General features: G+C 39.0%; 1 non-coding gene across 1 annotated transcript; it reads left to right on the forward strand.

The window, feature by feature from the left end:
- The first annotated feature begins 23,606 nt into the window (after positions 1–23,606).
- On the forward strand, positions 23,607–23,677 carry trnag-gcc (transfer RNA glycine (anticodon GCC)). The gene has a single exon. It is a non-coding gene; the product is annotated as a tRNA-Gly (tRNA).
- Positions 23,678–24,339: the final 662 nt, after the last annotated feature.

The raw sequence follows: 24,339 nt of genomic DNA on the forward strand, positions 1-24,339 counted from the left end.
TACTCCTTTTTTTTCAAGATCCAGTACTTGGAGTAGCCCGGCCTTATGGATTCCCTCATTAGGTAAAACAATCACAATATCACATAACTCTATTAAGTTAGTTTACATAAATGCTATTTCATGCAGTAATTCCTTATAAAATGCTGCAGTCTGGGCCTAAAATAGGTCTGGGGTGTCCCCCACCCACATCAGTAGTTGAAACTGTACATCTTTACCCAAGCAGACTGTGACAGCTTATATTTGCTTTAAACACAACCCTTGCACCCCTTCTCCTGTAGCCTCCTGTTACCCGTTAGAAAACTTTATATCACATTTTTATGCTGTTTTAGTCTAAAAGTAGGACAGCTGTGCTCCTGTGTCCCCCAGTTACTGCACACTGTAAGATTATTTCACATTTATTTCAATCCTGAGATAAATTTAGGAAGGCTACAGAGGGGTTTACTAGATTAAAACTTTTAGTTCACGCACGGCTCTCGTTTCAGCTTCTGACATGTTCTTTAATTGTGAATTCAAGCCTCTTTCTTCCAATTTCTCCAAAAAACACCTTTTTTTTAGTAACTGCACACCAGCTTATTAGTAGTTTTGTCTTTGGGGTTTTATATCTCGGTATAACATGAAAGTCGCACAATAATTTCGACAAACTGGCGGCTCCCTTTTCTCCTCCTTGGGAGTCTTTTTACCTCCCATTTGCAGCGCTCGCACTTCTGCATGCATGCTTCGCGAGTTATTAAATCAAATCTCTCTCCGCTGTCCGTAATATCAGGAAAGCATAGTTGTACATTCTTGGCAACATCAGGTTTAACACACTCAAGTAAATTTGTTTTATTACTGTGGAAGTATCTTCATTCACTTCCTTTTCATCGGCTAACCCCGAGTATACTATCCATAAAGCTATAAACCTTTCTGTAAAATCTGAAAACATCCTCACTTCCTTCTGCTGACATGCTGTTACTTTTCTCTAATCAGTTTTCGGTGGGTAATGCTCTTTCAAAAATCTCCACACTGATTCCCACCCTTCTCCCAGATTCTCTCTCAAGGCGTTCTATTTCTTCTTTTGCTTTTTCTTTTTCTGCATATATAACTTCCTTTCGTTCAGCCATTGCTTTTAGCTTTTCCATCAGGGATTTTTGCGTCTCATCTATGATATTCTGTTGAATTCTCAAATATTCCTCTAACTATTGTTTATTTTTATCCAAATGTTCATACACTTTTCTACATTCCTGTTCAGCCTAAATTCCGTCTGACAGTCAATATTTCTTTTAAGTTTCACTTTGGATTAATCAAACTTTTTTTCTTCACACCAAACCATTTTCACGTCTCCCACGCGCCCCGCGGAATCCCCCAGTCGAGACAAACTGACGAACTATCACAATTCGGGAACACGGACCAGGTTCCAAATCCTGGCTTTAAATACACAGTTGAATCGAGTTACCATTTTCGGCTCTTCTGCGAGTACAGTTCTAGTTACTACCTTCAGCCGTACTGCAGTCGTGTACCAGGATGCAACACCTGGATTTTTTCGCACGGGCAGGGCGAGACGCTACTCCTTCAGCAATCCCTCTTTTTCTACCCCACCTTCACAAAACAGGCATCTAAAACACATACACCATTAACTCATTTTTTCTGTTGTACTTGCTTCAGCTTCAGGAAAACCCTGAACCCACCACAGCAACATGGAGAGGACAAGGGACTTTTTAGAAAAGAGGAGTCCTTACCTCTTTTTAGAAGCGTCCGCCTATCTTTTCCTCTCCATGTCCGTGTGGTTTAATTTAGATGGATACTTCTTCATCATTTGGGTCATGTATCCGCCAATCTGCCTCCTCCTTTTTAGAGGACGTTGTAAACCTTTAGGAACAATATGATCTAGCAACAAGGTTATGTCACTGTAATTAGGCTTAAGACAATCGAGAACAAGGCTTGCCTTTCTTCTAAATTCTTTACGGTCATCAGGCAATTTAGGAAAAGACTTAACTAATGCAAATAATTCACTAGGAGACCAATGTCAATGTACATATGCTGGAGTTCCTTCTGGACCTGGAAAAGTGCACATTGGCATTTCACAAACAAGTGAAAAGGCTTTGGCTCCGGACCGCTTTCTAATTTCGGTGGAGACTTTTTCTTTTTAGTACGCATGGCCATGAATTTAGCTGCAGCTTGCTGTTCTTTACTTTCAAGACTAGTCTTTTTTGAAGCTTCCCATTATTTCTGTGATTCCTCTTTCCATTCCATAAGTTTTCCAATTCAATTTCTTTCCTTTCTTCTCCTTCTCTTCTAAGTTTCCCCTTCTTCAGGAAACTTCTTTTTCCTAATTCAACTTTCCTCTGTCGATTCTGATTCACTTACAAAGATAGTTATAGTTATAGTTATATACTTCATAGTTATGGGCCCCTAATTATCATATATAAATGATGTGCAAGTTCCCTTACACCTATTACCCTAGCTTTACAGTTCATGAACATAATTTTTTTTTTTACTCTAACCCAGGCTATAATTGTTTCTCTGAATTTGTCGTACATGTACTTTTGCTGGACTGCTCGGTCCCATTTTCGTCTCTGAATTTTAATTTCCCATTTTTACCGATCGGTGCCTTACTTAGAACCTTATCACATTAACTACTCCGCAGAGCAAAAACCACATGTCTGTGTTAAGATAAGTTCTTTATATGAGTCCTGGACTCATCAAACCCGCGTGAGAACACCCCTGTGGCTCGCTTCTCAAACTATTAATTTTAAAGGATCACTTACTGACGTCAGACAACTGCCAATTCTCCAGACGCGTCTCTGGAAGGATAAACAGTTTATCCTCCGAGGTTCGTCCAATTTGCTAAAATTGTCCGGGTCCGGATGGAGTTTCAGCAGCCGTTCGCGCTCAGGTTTGTGATCCCGGACGAGCCCCCAAATTGTCATGGAAATATAACTATCAAGGAAGCCACAAGAGAGAGTTCTCACCTGAGTAAGGTCTTTATTTCAATATTGCAATATTGGGAGCCCTGCTGCCACTTCGCAAAGTGCAGCCAGAAACTCAATTTGTTACAAGCAGTACAGGGTTTTTATAAGACGTTGCGCTGTAAAAAAGTTCAGCACTTGGTCCCTTCTAAAACTTCCCCTTTCTCTAAGAGAAAACAGATTTTATTATTGATTGCTAAACACCAAGGGGTGCGGAACCAGGGAACTATTTACATGGAAAACGGGCGATCTCCCCAGACTGTCCGCCCGTTTCACTGTTACCTGGATACCTCTTTATTTAGAACTCACAAACACTGATTTTTAGTTTCGAAGGATTCAAGTAGGGTTTTAGATGAAAGGCAGCGACCTTAATCAAGCCCAAATCATAATTGAACCCATTCAGAGCCTACATTACATTTTAGCGTTTCATTCTGAGCAGAAGACCCTCACACCTGAAGAAGGCTTGCGTTTTCTCTCTTCTCTTTTAAGCATGTGTACAATGTGTAATACAATTACAATGTGTAATTACAATGCTGTAATACAATCTGAATCGTATGAGGGTGGGGGGGAGGTGTCTTTCGCTGGAAATCTCGCCTGCTTCTACTTTACGAGCACAACCCCCTCTCTGCCGGAGTGCTGGCTGTGACGAATTAAACCAGTTTCACAGGTTTCAATCACAGACCATGTGACATGGGAGTCAGGAAACTAACACACAGCGCCACCGGATTTGATAACACTATAAAAACGCTATAAAATAATGTGACTAGGCACAGAACAAGTTTACAGCACAGTACAATAATAAATGCTGACCATGACTTTAGAAGCATAAATTGCCTTACACTCAATTTAAACACAAGCTGTCTTTAGCCCTCTAAGCTGGTTCATACAGAAATGTAGAGATCCAGGCTCAGAACACACAGCTTCATTAGCGAATACATATGCAGGACAACTAGAGAAGACGTTTTACAGAGGATGGATTTTTAGAAACATCCCATCAGTGACATCACTGAAGTCAACTCCTAGGTACTGTAACTGTCGTGTGGATAGTTTCACAAGAATCAGACAAAGATTTAAGCATCGCTTGTTCTAGATAAAACTGCAAAAAAAACAACAACAACCCATAATGTACTTCTTTGCGGCTCTGTTTGCCCAAATCATATATTCACAACGTGAAATCTAGAAAATAATATTACGTAACCAAAATCCGCAATATGGAAACAGAACCTGTGTAATTGTTGATAGATGATGTACTCGTAACATTTTTTCAAGACGAACTACAACATTTAAAAAATGACTTGTATGTACTTGATATCTCTAATCAATCCACGGGTCCCAGCACAAAACGAAACTAAAACGCATACCGTTTCGCGCTTCTTATTAGTTGCTCAAAAGTAATTTGACCATATGAAATGCATAATATAAACCTAGAAACATATACGTGAGCAGTACTTAAGCACTGTAGTATCGGTGTTAAGACATACCTCTCAAATACTGTAAATCAAGTTAAAAATATCTCAAGACCGATTCTGGTCATAATGAAACCATGTTTCGTGTATGTTTTCTTTAAAGTACCGAGACCAGCCATATACTGTATGTTTATGTTCCAAAATTAATATCGTTTATGGCCTTCACACGCGTTGCAGTATGCTCCTATTCTTTTTATCCTCAGCTACTAAGATTTCCCTTCAGTGGTAAAATTAGATATGAATATTCAATACTTAAACGGGCACAGTTAAGACATTAAATATACATATACATACTGTATACAGTACAGTTTTCATACGGTAATATGTTTATGTTCATAAATCAATCTATTTTATGAGCATGTGAAAGGCATGGTGAATCGATTCTCAAAAATTACTGTACTTTGCATGATTGGAAACAAATGCGTGATTGCGAAATGCTGTGGTGTTACTTTTACAAAGACGGTCAATGAAAAAAAGAATGTTGACCAGGGCAATACTTTGAGTTTACACTTACAGCTTGTCCAAGGTCATTCATTATTAATACTATTAGTAATATCTTCGTTAAAGACTTTGATGGCCACAGCTCAAACATGAGAGGTTGAGCTTTATTAGCTCCACCTTGCGGAAATTCCGGATACTATTATTTTGCTTGTCGTATTATAGGAGAATTTACGGTAACTCGCGGTATTTACCGGTAGCTTGCGGTAGACTATAAAATAATGTGTATCGCCCGCGTATTTTGAATGGCTTTATCTGTAGGCTGCCAAAAGTCTCCGAAACCAAATTTCGATAGCAGAAAATTCTCACTCGTCCAGAAGTTCCCTTGGGACCCAACATCCAGCACAGAGTGGTAAAAAAGCGTCTTTTTCGGAGACCCTTGCAGCGTGCATTGGTGGTTCAGTGGCAGAATTCTCGCCTGCCACGCAGGAGGCCCGGGTTTGATTCCCGGCCAATGCAGTGGCTTTTGCAGCGAGCGGCTCCATCACTTGCATCCCCTCTCAACTCGCAACTGAAAACCCACTGAAGCTTAGAAGCTGTGAGCCAGGTCAGTACCCGGATGAGGGTGAACTACAGGGAAAAGCAAAGCTTACAGCTGGAAGCGGTGTTAATGGAGCCAGCGGTGGGGCGCTCACCCTGAGGTCTGTGCGGGTCCCAATGCCCCAGTATAGTGACGGAGACGCTGTGTGGTAAAAAGGCGCTGTCTTTTGGATGAGATGTAAAACCGAGGTCATAGCTCTCTGTGGTCATTAAAAGTGACCACCAAAACCTTTGACAAAAGCTCTTGGTAATTGATGGTCTTCAATAATGCTTCTCCTTTAGGTACATTTGAAATCAGCTGAAAAATGCTGTGAAATGGGGGGGCACTTCAGGCCAGTGTAGGATTTGGGTTACAAGAACCATTAAACAGCACGAGAAAGCCCGTACACTGAATCGCAGGGCTTTCTATTCAAAGAAGGACAAAAGAAACTTCCCTGAATTCCATTTTTTGCAGCACAGAGAGGACAGCGGGCACGAGGCCTGTTAGCTCAGTTGGTTAGAGCGTGGTGCTAGTAACGCCAAGGTCGCGGGTTCAGTCCCCGTTTGGGCCAGGCAGTCTCCTCCTGTCTTGCCAAAACCCGTTGCTTGCTTGCTGTGGTGAGATTGGTGGTAATGCAAAGATGCCACATACTGCCGACAGACGAGAGTGTTGTGGGAGAAGAGAGAAGTGATGGAAGATTGAAGAGTGTCCTAGGTGGAGCCAAGATGAAGTGTCACAATTGCCTAGGGGAGGATTTCAAATGTTTAAGATGGTCAAAATAACCGGAAGTGATCCCCCAGTCCGGCGCAGTCTGATGTACTTCTGTCATATAAAGTGAAACTAGATGTCGAACTGGAGCCTCACCATTTGCATAAGTGAGGCTCCAGTTATACATCTAGTTTCACTTTAAATGACAAAACTGAAGAGACTTAAAAGAGCTGGAGAGGATTTCTTACAACTTTTGAGCCGGCACAGTTTTCGAAAACGTTTTCTTCACGCTGCACTATACAACACAGACAGCCAAGAGTCTCCAAAACAAAACGAATTGACAGATAGGAGAAAAGTCCCACTCATCCTAAAGTTCCCAAAATCCAGCACTGAGCGTAAACAAAGTGTTCAAGTAGCGTGGGAATGCTACCCCTAATTCTAGCTGGAGTTTGAAAGTCTGGTTCAGAGTTTGCTCAAGAGTTTACCTTTCACAGATGCGCAAAGATGAATGTTGAGGGTGCACGCTTCAAGGCGCCTTACAGTGCAGGGAGTGATTAGAGACGATTCGTGACGTGTGCTCGTTCCCATATACCGTACGCCCCGGGTTGCAGTGCTAGGATGACGTCCAATACCGCTTCGGCACGTAACGGCATTATATTCAAGTGCAGGACATGAGGGTTTTATTTTGTTCGTTTTGTTCTGCTCTGCTTTGCTTTGTTTTGCTTTCCATGGCGTTTGTAAGAGCGTCAATAAAAAGGCGATTCCTGCGTCTAACACGAATGTAAGAGCTATTTCAAGTGCGGCTTCTAAAATGCTTGTAGACTTTTGTCTGTTGTTGATTGTTTTTTTGTGTCTAACAAAGTGCCATTTTCCTGTCCAGACGGGGAGACTTTATCATTCCCATATGAAGCAACCCTTAAGTCCTCTGAGGCGTGTCTGTCTGCAAGGTTTGTATTTTGGAAAGGTTTTTTTTTTTAACGGAGAACGACTTTGAAAAAGATTTCCGCCGGCGTCTCGCGATCCGTGTGAGATTGTAGCAAGAACATGGTGCGGCTTCTTAAATGCTTGTGGACATTTGTCTGTTGTTGATTGTTTCTTTGTGTCTAACAAAGTGCCATTTTCCTGTCCGGACGGGGAGACTTTATCATTCCCACATGAAGCCACCCTTAAGTCCTCTGAGGCGTGTCTGTCTGCAAGGCTTGTATTTTGGAAAGGTTTTTTTTTTAATGGAGAACGACTTTGAAAAATGTTTCCGCCGGCGTCTCGCGATCCATGTGAGATTGTAGCAAGAACGCAGCAACGGCGGTGCTCGCTGTAGTCGTGGCCGAGTGGTTAAGACGATGAACTAGAAATCCATTGGGGTCTCCCCGCGCAGGTTCGATTCCTGCCGACTACGGTGTCCTCCTCACGTCGTTGTGTGCTGGCGCAAGCAAGGAAAAGTGCCTTTCTGCTTTTCCTGGTGGTTTTAAAACGCGAGATCGCTTGTACCCGCTGCCTTGGAAAGAAATGTCTACATGTTTACTTGCACATTGTCTATTGTTTGTTTGTACATTGTCTTGATGCACTGTTTGCACTTTGTCTTGTTTTTTACACTTGTTTTACAATCGAGAGACCTTCTGTAAGTAAGAATTCCATTGTACCAGTACCGGTTACATATGGCAATAAAGTTCAAGTTCAAATGCTTCAGCGTCCGCAAACGGCATTTTGCAGCTGGAAGCAGATGGCGACGCTTTTTGCGGTCGCTTGTCTTGTGCCCCATTTCCGGCCTTTAACATCGAATCAATAAAGCTGTTCGAACCGACACCATAGGTGCTTTTCTTACAACTTTTGATCTGACTCAGTTTCGGAATGCAATTCCTGAACACTGCGAGAGACAACCTACAGATGCAGCCATTCAAAATGAGCGGTAAAAACCCGTGGTACAGTAACCAACCCGCAGGGCACCGTAGGGCACCGCGGTAAGTGATTGGCTGGCCAAAATGACCGACAGGGGCACTCGTGGTGCATTGGTTGGTAGTGAAAAGATTTAATCATCTAATGTCTTTACTGTGCACATTTCAATCTGCTTAGTTTTGAATATTTATATGGAATTGTACCACTAAAGGGAAATTTTAGTAGCTGAGCATAAAAAGAAGAGGAGCATAACGCATCTGAAGGTCATAAACGATATTAATTTAGGAACATAAACATTACTGTATGTACATAAACTGTACTGTGTATGGCTGGTCTTGATAGTTTAAAGAAAAAATACACACCAGTCTTCCATTTCTCCCTAAACATTTTAAGCATGAAATTTTTATGAAACGGTACCCAAATATGTGATTGCTGTATAGAATGAATTTTAATTTTTAAAAATTATTTAACACGAAAATTAAGCTGTTTACATCTTCCGCCTGAGAACAGTCACCCGTTGCTACCCAACGCAGAAACACAGCCACTAACTAGCAAAGAGAGGATATTAGCTAGCTAATATGATAAAGAAATAAATGATTATTGTGTTTATTTCTTTTGCACATTTATTTGAACATTTCCATCGATTGTACAAGCACTTGGAAACTGTCCAATCCCTAGTTCATCAAGCATTTACCGGTCTGGTGCCGGTCTGTGTCTTCTAGGATATAATGCCAGCAAACTCTTGTTTTTATGTCCACTATAACTACGCTGGGCAAACGTTCCGAGGTCAAATTCTTCCAGCACGGGGGTACCTTTAAAGCGGAGACGACGGCACCGAAATTTTTTGGCGCGCCTTCTCTTTAAAGCCCTGGCCAAATATGAAGACAGTACGTACAGTTATAATTCAAACGGAATTAAAAACTACACATCCCAGTTACCATGGTGGTGCTTGTGATCATTGCGTTTAACCAACGAAACAGGGCGAAAAATCAGTCACATGACTTTGGGGCAGAGTTTCGAAAGCTTAACCTATCAGCAACAAAGCGAAATTTACACGATAGGCTACCTCAAACTGTCAGTTACACGACTGTGTATGTCGCTTAAGCCACTCCTATTTGGCATTTTAGTTATGGAGGCGAGAAGACGCCCCCCCTCTGGGTGTCTGATTTGCCGCCATCTTTAACTGTTCGGTGTCCGAATCGGAGTAGCTACGCGTACGAAATAAAGTTAATCCCAACTACAAAACATATATTTTTGTGGTAAGAGGGCGCAAAACATCAGTATTTACTGCTATTAATTACTGTACGATTTATAGTTGAAATCTGAGCCTAGATATAAAGTTAGATATAAAGTTAAAATCTCGACAAAGCAATGTAGGAAATACAGAGAAAATAAATCCTTTCTGACATCTAAAATCAGTTTTGATCAAGGTCTCTAAAACGAACAAGAAAAAGAGGATTTTCGGAGGGCAATTACGCTGTGTTTATATAGAATAACTGATTTATGAGCAATCTAATTTCTTGTTCGTTTAAAACAGTGAAATGTCAGCTGCAAAAGATCGCACCAGAAACAGCACTCTCTCTGCCTGTCATAGACGTTCAGGAAAGGCTGAATGAAGTCATGTCAAGTACAATAATTCGGTGATCAATAATAACAGTTGTAGGACAGTATACAGATGTAGCCATTCAAAATGAGTGAGGTATTTCGCGGCATACCCCGGTGGGCGTGTCGCAGTATCACGCAGTATGACGCAGTTAACGTGGTGTCACGTGGTTAACTATCCGGCGTCGCCTTGTAAAACCGCCAGGGGGAGCTTAACCTCTCATGTACAGCATTTGAGCCTTTAATTTTGAACTGTGTATTACAGCATGTTAATCATCAGTCATTAAAATGTTGGTATATTTTATGAAAGCAAGATTGCTCAGTTGGACAAAAGTACACAACCTACCTTTATCAGAAATATTTATGCATCAAAGCCTTTACTGAAGATATTACTAATAGTATTAATAATGGATGACTTTGGACAAGCTGTATACTCAAAGTATAATTTCTTTAGCACATTTGTACAAGCACTTGGAATCTGTCCAAGCCATACTTTGTCAGGCATTTTGTTTTACTTCAACGGGCATAAAAACTTCCTTGCTTTTAACAGGGCGTTTCATAATTTCTAACTACGAAAATGATTTAAAATGCGACACCTATCATTCAACTAGAGCTTAAAATATCACAAGGATCCTCAAGAGCACAGCAAAGAGTGTATTAAAAGACACTTGTATTTATCAACGCTTTCTTTTCCGTATACCAGATTTTATGGAACCACTTCAGAGGGGTGTCAGCCTGTCAGATTCCAGGAATCGGCACTTTAAAGGAAAAATACACACCAGTATTCCATTTCTCCCTAACGATTTTAAGCATCGAAGTATTTAACTAGCATGTGAAATAGCGTGTGAAAAAGTGGTAGTTTTAAGCTTTTCTGCTAATATAATATGGAATCGCGTATCTAAAGAATTTAATAACGGTATTCGTGTGCTGCGACAGGGCTGTGTAGGGCTGTTTCGCCTGCCTGTTCATGCGTGCTATCTTGTAGCTGACTGGTCTAGGTGAGTGACTACCAGCTGGCAGGTCGTGTGTTCGAATCCAGCTGGTACTAGACTTTTCTTTTAACAAACATTTCTTCGAAAAAATAGAATAGCGATATTATGGACAATCAATTGACTTTTATATTTCAAAATATCGCAACATGATTGATATTTGCGATATTTTGAACATATCTTCCCTTCTGACAGTGGTTCCTGCTTCTATTGTGTGTGTGTGTGCAACAGAGTAAATTTTTATAGAGAAATGGAGGCTGGACAGTATGCGTTACAATATAAACATTTATATTGATTTAAATCGTGTTCTGATTTAAATCGCAAACGTGTGTTTAATTATATGTGTTTTTTAATCATAATCAGGCTAATGCAACATAAATTGATACAGTATCTTTGTCTTCTTAGTATCTTAATAAACTTTCAGCATAGCTTTCTACCCATCAAGATTTATATTTCTTGGGATTTTGGGATCAAATGTGGAAGGATTAGATTATAATCGTTTTTATTTGTCAAATACGTGATTGTATTTCTGAATGTTATGTGACACCTACAGTAGTTCAATGCTTTAAATACATCGAATTAAGAAAGTTATGTGTAGCACTTTAGAACTTTTTTCTGAACCAGGGAAAATCTGATCATGTTTCTCTATAACAATAATAAAAAACTTTATTTTACATATCGCCTTTAAAAGTGGCATCTCAAAGCAATACAGTAGATCGAAAAACAGTTAAAAGGGACCAAATTAAATACCAGACAATCGCAAACGCGTTTTCAATAAAATTATTTTATTCATTCAGCAGTTTGTGAGAGGGACATCCAGCAGGGAGAGACACACACACCGGTTTTCATTGACAAAATTGTTTTTTTTAATTCCTCTTGTCTAACAGGAATGTTTTGTTTGTGGACAGACTTTTAGACAAGAGGAAAAGACCGCCTCCTCCTACGAAGCATTAATCGCGTATCTAAGGAAAATTGCAGTATACCTTTGTTCATGCACATCATTATACAGTACAGTATCTCAATTTGTATTTCGATTAAAAAAAATCGTTTGCCCAGCCACTACTGTTGTTATTGTTTTTATCCTGTAAAGCGTTTCCTTTTTCTGCGTTTTCCATTTCCTTTTTCTGATCACTCGCTTTCTGGATACACATCTCACCTGTCCTGTTCTTTGTTTTCCTGGTTTGCTGATTATGCCTGCTGCGGTCCACTCCTACCCTCACACCTAAAGAATACTATTTTAAATTTCTTGGCGCAGTTCATTAACCCTTGTATGTGCTGTCCGCGCCGAAAATGCAATTAAAAAAAAGTCAAAAAACGCGCTCAAAATACAATTTATAGCTTAATAAGATACACTCCACAGGCAAAAATAAAGACGATTAAAATCTGTAATCTTTCCACTTGTACTGTGAGTCATCGGACAGTTTCTGCTTTGTGTAAGGATGGTGAGAAAGCTGTGCTCAATGTATTAAGGGACTTAAAAGTTAAAGGAGATGCTTCATATTGCTTGACTAATTTTAAAAACCAAGTTATAAATGCAGACGCTCCCTCGGTGCCGCGCCGGGTGTAAATATCAAAGTATACATTCCCAACAAGAATTGTACCCATCTGTCATGCAAATAAAACACCTTGAATTGAATTGAATTGAGGGAGAGAGGGGGGTAGTGGGACAGAGATACTGTAGACAGACTCAAGGCAAATAAAATACTTATGGGTACGCAGGCATTCACGACAGCAACATACGAAACGTTTGCACGTACTGTATAGTTAAGTTATTACTTGGTTTTCAAAATGCAACGAAATACAATATTGTTGTTGCTGCTGTTCTGGTTGTTTTTATCCCGTAAAGCGTTTTGAGAAGCCACCTTTAAAGGCGATATATACTGTAAAACCGCTGATTCTTATGGAATGTGTTCCGCAGGAGATTCAAATTTTTATTTATTTATTTTTTAATCACGTATCTTAGGAAATCTCAGTATAACTTTGTTCATGAACAGTGGCATGTTACATTATCATTCGTTTTTTAACAAGGCTCGCCAGCTAATGTGAATCGAAACCTGTCTTGCTAGCTTTTAAAGTCGTGCATGTGTAAACTGTACTAGAGGGCATGCAAGTTACTCTGCCCCTTTCAGCTGCAGGGAGTCCCTCTGCTGCAACACACAGCAGACAGAACGGGAGACTATTGCCTTTCATATCTGACTCCAGTGAAGTAAAAGGGGTGTCTAAAGGGGTGATTTCAGACCACATTCTAGTTACTTTATTTTGTTTACTTTTAACATTTTTGTAATTTACAGTAGATGTCACAATAGAAGCCCGAAGCCTATTATACTCAGTCTAGCCTTGGATCCTCTGAGTCCCATGACTCAGTCTTGTCTGCTTTCCTAGAATAAAACCAGTTAAGTCTTGTGTACTATGCAATTTATATTTTCCGATTCCATGCATTCCCTTAATGTTTAGAGTTTACTATATTCTCCAGACTCAAACACATAAGTACTAATAGCTCTGTCCCTTTAGGAGACTCGTTGCAGTACTGTGTCCCACTACCCCCATGAATTCTTTAGGTTGGGTCTAATATTTTCCAGTAATATACTGAATGGGATACAAAATGCTGTCAGGCAGGTAACAGAAAAGAGAAAAATATAAATATTTCCATTTTACAGACGTTCACACATTTATAACATTTTGGCTCAATAAAAAGCTAACCCAATAATTAAATGTGATAAAGTATAGTTTGGATGTTTATACATTCATGTTAATCGTATTCTTGATTTATTTCATGTTTCATTTGCTAACTTAGAGCATATTGTGCAATGAAGAATAAAATAGCTGCATGACAAGTGACTTCCTTCTCTCAGTGGAAATTAAAAGATAGCCTGATAAATTATAATAAGACAGTAAGAAAGGTTCCAATCAGGAGGAGACAATTCTTTCCATTTTTTTGTTTGATTGCTGGTAGCAAACTGATCTGAGGATCTACTCCAGCTCTTTCTCTTTTTATCATACGATAAATCTTATTTTCTTGCTTTCTGAAACACAATATAACAAAAAATAACCTCACAAAATCAAAGAAAAAATCCTTGCTCCCCCCCTTCCCTTGGCAGTACTTCCTCCCATGCTTTTAACTAAGGGCATCTAAAATACTGTCAAACAGCTACAATGGTATCTCTGTACAAGGCTTTGACTGTGTCAATCACAGCACCTACCATTCCCTTACCAGCAACAACATGGATTCTAACACTCAGACATTAAAAAAAGTCAGGCCAAGAGAGAAAATACCGAGCTTTACAACATGCGGTACCAGTAACATTTTACCCACAGTAGACTCACCAACCAGATGTGTTTCAGTTTCTGTGATAAGCCTAGATTAATCATATCCTCTCCTCTAGTAGGAGCACCAAGTGTAAACATGTAACGCCCCTATTAAAAATAATGGCAAAACAGAAGTTCACTCTTTCTAGAACATACCTTCCTATGGACACTCCTAAAATGTATAAAATAGTGTCCACAGCATCTCATAATAGAGGCAAATGGGGAACTTCAAACTCATTTCATACAATGCCATCCATGAGGGGTTAAATACACCCTGAGAGAAATTAATTTCTGGATAATTCAACGGCTGTGATTTCTGGAATATGTATTATCCCAAATATTTTCAAAAGAAATTGAATCATTTCAATGAATCTGTGCCATTCAAGTACCTGCTCCAGACAGTAACCACTGCTAAGGGTTTATATGAAGCTTGCATTAAAAGACTTTAAAAAAAATGTCATGTTCCCATAAAAAAGTCATGCCTTGGAGTATAGACCCCCAAAGGAATGCCATAGACTCAAACTGCAAAATAAACACATACAGAAAGAAAGTATTTGTATTGTGATTGCAAATCCTGGTATGAGTGATTGGTATGACTTTCCTCATTACAAATCTCTTATTAGAATTTAAATTTCTCTGTAACTCCAGGTCAGAACAGAGAAAATGTAACTGCCTTAAGGAGTTTACAATTATGAAAAATAGAAGGATAAGCATGATACGTATGTCTTCTGTCATTTTCTAAGTCATGTTACTGAGCACCAAATCTTATTGAGAATATGAATCCATTTAAGGTTTATACCATAAAGTAAAGGTTTATTCCATGCTGAAAATGTTTGTACCAGACTTTTTTGAGCCCTGTTTAATTGTGTCTGAAGTCTGATGTTGTAAATTTTATTGTTAAAAAGATCCATGAAAATGTCACTACTAAAGTTAGCTGGTACTGTTGGTATTGTAAGTGGCAAGTAGAGCTCATATTTTAGATTTTGTGTAGTTGCTAGCTTTGAACTGTGTGTTGGATGCACATGAATTGAAGGAATGGGCAAACATAGCTGATGCGGATCCACAGAGCCAGCATATTAAGATGTTTATAATTAGAGGCAATTTGTTTAAATAACTAGGTATGGATACTGATGTGCAAGAGAGGTGGAAAGGCTGTTTCCTTAAGCCAGCCCTATAAAATGTTTTATTCTCAGTGAGATGCTGCCATTTCATAGTGGGTTTCTAACACTGTGTATAGTTCCATCCACACAGTGCCTTTACTTCCATCCATTTCTAATCTCTTTATCCAGTACAGAGGATTTGGAGCCTATCCCAGTAAGCGACGGACACAAGGCAGAATACACCCTGGACATAGCGCCAGTCCATCACAGGACAGACAGACACAAACACACACACACCAGGGCCAGTTTAAATCTAACCTCAGAACCTTTCTTTTCAGAAGACTTAGTGTCTGTATCTGCTTCATTTTCTAATTTTGGTAGCACCTCTAACTGCTTGTCTTTCTTATATGCATTTACTTTGTAATCTGTGGTCCTTTTATCTGTTTTTACATCTACTGTATTGCTTTGAGATGCCACCTTTAATGGTGATATATCAAATAAAGTTTTTTATTATTGTTATAGGGAAACATGATCAGATTTAAAAAGATCTAAAGTATACTAGTTTGTCACTCTTCTCATTCCCTTTGCTAAATGACTTTTCATACTAGTCTGATCAATCTAACTGCCAGTTTTCTGTGCTTTCTCTATCCTGCTAGATTTGCAATTATTCTGAAAATTTTCATCTTGAAATAACTCATTTCTAAATACCTTTTTCACTGTTAACATCTTGCAGCAACTCTGCGACAAAATATACACTCTGACAGTTCATCCTGCTACCAACATTAAATAAAACAAATCTTAAGATTTCTAGATTTATGTCTTTATTTAGTGGTTTCATTAGTGACAAAGGCTAAACTTTCTTGGAAAAATGTCTTTTATGTGTTGCGGAAAAAACTGACTCGCTTTAACAAAATATGTTTACAAATCCTTTCACCTGGCATTTTCGTAGTTAGAAATTATGGAACGCTCTGTTAAAAGCAAGGGAGTTTTTATGTCCGTTGCAGTTCTTTTGCAACATGAATATAATTATATCGTTATTAATTTCTTGAGATATGCGATTCCATATTATATTCCCTTTTAATCAAATTCTAAAAGTATGCTTGTTGACTCCGGTATCGCGTTAGTTAAAGACTTCGATGCTTAAAATGTTTAGGGAGAAATGGAATACTGGTGTGTATGTTTTCTTTAAAGTACCGAGACCAGCCATATACTGTATGTTTAAGTTCCAAAATTAATATCGTTTATGGACTTCACACGCGTTGCAGTATGCTCCTATTCTTTTTATGCTTAGGCACTAAGATCTCCCTTCTGCTTTGTGTAAGGATGGTATCAAAAGCAATCTTAAGTGATGACAAACCACTACAATAACAACAGTAGTGGCTGGCTCAATGTATTTAAGGGACTTAAACGTAAAAGGAGATGCTTCATATTGCTTGACTAATTTTAAAAACTAAGTTATAAATGCAGACGCTCCCTCAGTGCGCTCCTCTGGTGCGCCGGCTCTTACACAGTGCCTGTCTGCCGAAAGCATTACAATATACATACCCAACACTGCTTGTACCCATCTGTCATGCAAATATAACACCTTGAATTGAATTGAATTGAGGGGAGAGGGGGGGAATACTAAAGACAATACTGGCTCAATACCAATACGGGCTTTGACGTGCTAATGCGTTGGTTTAACAGTCCGGGTGTGGCAGGCTTCCAATGTCAACTCGACTCGATTGGAAGACAATGAACGTATTTTAGCCCTAAATGAATTAATAGCAAACATGGTTTACATAAAATACATTTTTCCAAGAAAGTTTATAATAATACGATCTATAGTTGAAATCTGAGCCTACTTTAAAAATAAAGGAAAAGCATTTTCAGAGAGCAATCACGCTGTGTTTATGTAGAAAAAGCGATTAGGTTTATGAGCAATCTAATTACCTATTCGCATAAAACGCTATATAAAATAAAGTTTATTTAGAGATGAATGATCAGTGTCGCAGTTTAAATAATGGGAGTCAGGAAACTAACACACAATTAAATTTGCCTGTGGAGTGTATCTTATTAAGCTATAAATTGTATTTTGAGCGCGTTTTTTGACTTTTTTTTAATTGCATTTTCGGCGCGGACAGCACATACAAGGGTTAATGAACTGCGCCAAGAAATTTAAAATAGTATTTTAAATTAGGGTAGGAGTGAGGGTAGGAGTGGACCGCAGCAGGCATAATCAGCAAAACCAGGAAAACAAAGAACAGGACAGGTGAGATGTGTATCCAGAAAGCGAGTGATCAGAAAAAGGAAATGGAAAACGCAGAAAAAGGAAACGCTTTACAGGATAAAAACAATAACAACAGTAGTGGCTGGGCAAACGATTTTTTTTAATCGAAATACAAATTGAGATACTGTACTGTATAATGATGTGCATGAACAAAGGTATACTGCAATTTTCCTTAGATACGCGATTAATGCTTCGTAGGAGGAGGCGGTCTTTTCCTCTTGTCTAACAGTCTGTCCACAAACAAAACATTCCTGTTAGACAAGAGGAATTGAAAAAAAACAATTTTGTCAATGAAAACCGGTGTGTGTGTCTCTCCCTGCTGGATGTCCCTCTCACAAACTGCTGAATGAATAAAATAATTTTATTGAAAACGCGTTTGCGATTGTCTGGTATTTAATTTGGTCCCTTTTAACTGTTTTTCGATCTACTGTATTGCTTTGAGATGCCACTTTTAAAGGCGATATGTAAAATAAAGTTTTTTATTATTGTTATAGAGAAACATGATCAGATTTTCCCTGGTTCAGAAAAAAGTTCTAAAGTGCTACACATAACTTTCTTAATTCGATGTATTTAAAGCAGTGAACTGCTGTAGGTGTCACATAACATTCAGAAATACAATCACGTATTTGACAAATAAAAACGATTATAATCTAATCCTTCCACATTTGATCCCAAAATCCCAAGAAATATAAATCTTGACGGGTAGAAAGCTATGCTGAAAGTTTATTAAGATACTTAGAAGACAAAGATACTGTATCAATTTATGTTGCATTAGCCTGATTATGATTAAAAAACACATATAATTAAACACGCGTTTGCGATTTAAATCAGAACACGATTTAAATCAATATAAATGTTTATATTGTAACGCATACTGTCCAGCCTCCATTTCTCTATAAAAATTTACTCTGTTGCACACACACACACAATAGAAGCAGGAGCCACTGTCAGAAGGGAAGATATGTTCAAAATATCGCAAATATCGATCATGTTGCGATAGTTTGAAATATAAAAGTCAATTGATTGTCCATAATATCGCTATTCTATTTTTTCGAAGAAATGTTTGTTAAAAGAAGAGTCTAGCACCAGCTGGATTCGAACACACAACCTGCCAGCTGGTAGTCACGCACCTAGACCAGTCGGCTACAAGACAGCACGCATGAACAGGCAGGCGAAACAGCCCTACACAGCCCTGTCGCAGCATACGAATACCGTTATTAAATTCTTTAGATACGCGATTCCATATTATATTAGCAGAAAAGCTTAAAACTACCACTTTTTCACACGCTATTTCGCATGCTAGTTAAATACTTCGATGCTTAAAATCGTTAGGGAGAAATGAAATACTGGTGTGTATTTTTTTCTTTAAAGTACCAAGACCAGCTATATACTGTATGTTTATGTTCCAAAATTAATATCATTTATGGCCTTCACACGCGTTACAGTATGCTCCTATTCTTTTTATGCTCAGCTACTAAGATTTCCCTTCAGTGGTAAAATTCAATATCTACAACGGGCACAGCAAAGACGTTTACTGTACTGTAAGTCTTTCTACGACAGACCAACGGACCACGAGTGCCCCTGTTGGTCAACCAATCACGTACTGCGGTGCCACGCGTCATCTTGCGTCACACTGAGCGACGCCACCTGCGGTACGTGTCTGTAACGCGCACTTTGAATGGCTGCATCTGTATAAGGAGGATAAGGATTTTGAAGTTGACTCGAAATCTGATAGGTAACCAGTGCAAGGACTTGAAAACAGGTGTAATGCATCCCTGATAGGATTCTTGCTGTCATATTCTGAACATATTGAAGATTGCTCAGTGTGGATTTAATTTCCCCAGTGAACAGGATGTGCATTTATTAATTCTAGAAAAAAAGCCTTTCTTGATTTCTCTAGTTCCCTTTAAAATAAACTATTATTCCACAATGCAGAGTATTACATGGCCAGTATTTACACATGATATTTGTGATTTAAAGAAATTAACACAAGCAGCTTTTGGAGATTTAAGTGTTGGCTGAGTTATTGCAGGATAAAAGACTAGAGATGTTGGCAAGAAGAAGATAATTTGGGGAAAGCTGAGGAATACACTTATAACAAGAACACTTCCTAATGGGGTTAGGCATACTTTTAATGAAGATGATGAAGTTAACAGACTATATGTTTACATAGATACTGAAATAAGGATTGTATTTTAGATTATGTGTAGTTGCTGGCATTGAACTGTGTGTTGGATGCACATGAATTGAAGGAGTGGGCAAACATAGCTGATGCGGATCCACAGAGCCAGCATATTAAGATGTTTATAATTAGAGGCAATTTGTTTAAATAACTAGGTATGGATACTGATGTGCAAGAGAGGTGGAAAGGCTGTTTCCTTAAGCCAGCACTATAAAATATTTTATTCTCAGTGAGATGCTGCCATTTCATCGTGGGTTTCTAACACTGTGTATAGTTCCATCCACACAGTGCCTTTACTTCCATCCATTTCTAATCTCTTTATCCAGTACAGAGGATTTGGAGCCTATCCCAGTAAGCAACGGACCCTGGACATAGCGCCAGTCCATCACAGGACAGACAGACACAAACACACACACACCAGGGCCAGTTTTCCCATAAACCAATTAACTTACCAGAATGTTTCGGAGTGCGAGAGGGAGTCATATCACACATATGGAGAAAAACCATGTAACCCAGAGAGAACATGTAAAACCCCCACACACAGGATGGCAGGAATTGATCCTAGGACCCCAGTACTGCAAGATAGCAATGCTAACCACTTCGCCACCATTATAAATGGATGGGTATCTTAGTTATCTTTCTAGTTCACAGGTTTGCATGCATAATTTAATTTTGAAAGCCACTGAGACATGTCATGGAAATATAACTATCAAGGAAGCCACAAGAGAGAGTTCTCACCTGAGTAAGGTCTTTATTTCAATATTGCAATATTGGGAGCCCTGCTACCACTTCGCAAAGTGCAACCAGAGACTCAATTTGTTACAAGCAGAACAGGGTTTTTATAAGACGTTGCGCTGTAAAAAAGTTCAGCACTTGGTCCCTTCTAAAACTTCCCCTTTCTCTAAGAGAAAACAGATTACATCATAGAGCGAGAGAAGAAAAACTAGATTTGTTATTCAAAGCTTATCAGTTACTTTCAGCTAATTCTAATGACCCAGACAGCATATATTGTTTTGGTACATTGTCTTCTAAACTAACCTAAACAGTGTACTTTGTTGACAAACTGATTTCTAAAATTCTGCACGTACTGTAGCACAGCAGTTACATCCTTGAAATATATTATCTAAAAGCACCAATATATTTTTTTCAAAGCTCTCTACATTTTTAAGAATCAATTTACTTATTAGATTTCCACTTCAGACATCAGGTACTACTGTTGTATTTACGAAAAAGAAACAAAACAAAAAACATACTAACAACTGTGCCATCCTACTCCTTAGTTAATACATTTTATTATTCATAAACAGTTAACATTGTTAGCAAAATATTTTGAATTATATTTAACCCTATTTTTTCTTTAGTTTTGTATTTAACTTTAATTTAATATTATTGATTGCTAATAGTTTATGCTAACACCTAACTTTCTTAATTAGATGTATTTAAAACAGTGAACTAAGTGTAACATACTATTCAGAAATACAATCGAAAATAGTTTTGTGGTGTTTGTATGGATGAAACGTTTCTAAAATGTATAACGTAACAAAATTAAAGACGATTAAAATCTGTAATCTTTCCACTTGTAATGTCATTAGACAGAACAACACGTTTCTGGTTTGTTTTAATTAGTATTAGTTAGTAGTTAGTAGTTTTAATTTAATTAGTATTGCAATTCGCACTGATTCCCTTGCGAAGATATGGACTTAAGAATATTCGTGCCTGGTCAAAAAATGGCATTAAGCACTTAAAATTAATATGGTTAATAATAGTAAACTGTAACATGCTGTAACAAGATCGGTTAAACTGCGAAGAAAATGCTTTCAGAGGAAATGTTTCAGGTGTGAAGAACATAGATCTCCAATGCAATTTCAACCAAACCTGTTCGCACACACCCTGCCCCCACTACCATTAGAATATACACAAAGCACTGAAATCTTTTGAGCTAATGATCAGGTGACCCGAGAGAGAGCGAGAGAAACACCAAGGGGTGCGGAACCAGTGAACTATTTACATGGAAAACGGGCGATCTCCCCAGACTGTCCGCCCGTTTCACTGTTACCTGGATACCTCTTTATTTAGAACTCACAAACACTGATTTTTAGTTTCGAAGGATTCAAGTAGGGTTTTAGATGAAAGGCAGCGACCTTAATCAAGCCCAAATCATAATTGAACCCATTCAGAGCCTACATTACATTTTAGCGTTTCATTCTGAGCAGAAGACCCTCACACCTGAAGAAGGCTTGCGTTTTCTCTCTTCTCTTTTAAGCATGTGTACAATGTGTAATACAATTACAATGTGTAATTACAATGCGAATCGTATGAGGGTGGGGGGAGGTGTCTTTCGCTGGAAATCTCGCCTGCTTCTACTTTACGAGTACAACCCCCTCTCTGCCGGAGTGCTGGCTGTGACGAATTAAACCGGTTTCACAGGTTTCAATCACAGACCATGTGACATGGGAGTCAGGAAACTAACACACAGCACCACCGGATTTGATAACACTATAAAAACGCTATAAAATAATGTGACTAGGCACAGAACAAGTTTACAGCACAGTACAATAATAAATGCTGACCATGACTTTAGAAGCATAAATTGCCTTACACTCAATTTAAACACAAGCTGTCTTTAGCCCTCTAAGCTGGTTCATACAGAAATGTAGAGATCCAGGCTCAGAACACACAGCTTCATTAGCGAATACATATGCAGGACAACTAGAGAAGACGTTTTACAGAGGATGGATTTTTAGAAACAATCCCATCAGTGACATCACTGAAGTCAACTCCTAGGTACTGTAACTGTCGTGTGGATAGTTTCACAAGAATCAGACAAAGATTTAAGCATCGCTTGTTCTAGATAAAACTGCAAAAAAAACAACAACAACCCATAATGTACTTCTTTGCGGCTCTGTTTGCCCAAATCATATATTCACAACGTGAAATCTAGAAAATAATATTACGTAACCAAAATCCGCAATATGAAAACAGAACCTGTGTAATTGTTGATGGATGATGTACTCGTAACATTTTTTCAAGACGAACTACAACATTTAAAAAATGACTTGTATGTACTTGATATCTCTAATCAATCCACGGGTCCCAGCACAAAACGAAACTAAAACGCATACCGTTTTGCGCTTCTTATTAGTTGCTCAAAAGTAATTTGACCGTATGAAATGCATAATATAAACCTAGAAACATATACGTGAGCAGTACTTAAGCACTGTAGTATCGGTGTTAAGACATACTTCTCAAATTCTGTAAATCAAGTTAAAAATATCTCAAGACCGATTCTGGTCATAATGAAACCATGTTTCGTGTATGTTTTCTTTAAAGTACCGAGACCAGCCATATACTCTATGTTTATGTTCCAAAATTAATATCGTTTATGGCCTTCACACGCGTTGCAGTATGCTCCTATTCTTTTTATCCTCAGCTACTAAGATTTCCCTTCAGTGGTAAAATTAGATATGAATATTCAATACTTAAACGGGCACAGTTAAGACATTAAATATACATATACATACTGTATACAGTACAGTTTTCATATGGTAATATGTTTATGTTCCTAAATCAATCTCTTTTATGAGCATGTGAAAGGCATGGTGAATCGATTCTCAAAAATTACTGTACTTTGCATGATTGGAAACAAATGCGTGATTGCGAAATGCTGTGGTGTTACTTTTACAAAGACGGTCAATGAAAAAAAGAATGTTGACCAGGGCAATACTTTGAGTTTACACTTACAGCTTGTCCAAGTTCATTCATTATTAATACTATTAGTAATATCTTCGTTAAAGACTTTGATGGCCACAGCTCAAACATGAGAGGTTGAGCTTTATTAGCTCCACCTTGCGGAAATTCCGGATACTATTATTTTGCTTGTCGTATTATAGGAGAATTTACGGTAACTCGCGGTATTTACCGGTAGCTTGCGGTAGACTGCGTACAGCGTACCGCAAAATAATGCGGTATCGCCCACGCATTTTGAATGGCTGCATCTGTAGGCTGCCAAAAGTCTCCGAAACCAAATCTTGATAGCAGAAAATTCTCACTCGTCCAGAAGTTCCCTTGGGACCCAACATCCAGCACAGAGTGGTAAAAAAGCGTCTTTTTTGTAGACCCTTGCAGCGTGCATTGGTGGTTCAGTGGTAGAATTCTCGCCTGCCACGCGGGAGGCCCGGGTTCGATTCCTGGCCAATGCAGTGGCTTTTGCAGCGAGCGGCTCCATCACTTGCATCCCCTTTCAACTCGCAACTGAAAACCCACTGAAGCTTAGAAGCTGTGAGCCAGGTCAGTACCCGGATGAGGGTGACCTACAGGGAAAAGCAAAGCTTACAGCTGGAAGCGGTGTTAATGGAGCCAGCGGTGGGGCGCTCACCCTGAGGTCTGTGCGGGTCCCAATGCCCCAGTATAGTGACGGAGACGCTGTGTGGTAAAAAGGCGCTGTCTTTTGGATGAGATGTAAAACCGAGGTCATAGCTCTCTGTGGTCATTAAAAGTGACCACGAAAAGCTCTTGGTAATTGATGGTCTTCAATAATGCTTCTCCTTTAGGTACATTTGAAATCAGCTGAAAAATGCTGTGAAATGGGGGGGCACTTGAGGCCAGTGTAGGATTTGGGTTACAAGAACCATTAAACAGCACGAGAAAGCCCGTACACTGAATCGCAGGGCTTTCTATTCAAAAAAGGACAAAAGAAACTTCCCTGAATTCCATTTTTTGCAGCACAGAGAGGACAGCGGGCACGAGGCCTGTTAGCTCAGTTGGTTAGAGCGTGGTGCTAATAACGCCAAAGTCGTGGGTTCAATCCCCGTTTGAGCCAGGCAGTCTCCTCCTCTCTTGCCAAAACCCGTTGCTTTCTTGC

The sequence above is a fragment of the Atractosteus spatula genome, unplaced genomic scaffold (genome assembly GCF_055471065.1).
Source record: "Atractosteus spatula isolate fAtrSpa1 unplaced genomic scaffold, fAtrSpa1.hap1 Scaffold_97, whole genome shotgun sequence".
Lineage (NCBI taxonomy): Eukaryota > Metazoa > Chordata > Actinopteri > Semionotiformes > Lepisosteidae > Atractosteus > Atractosteus spatula.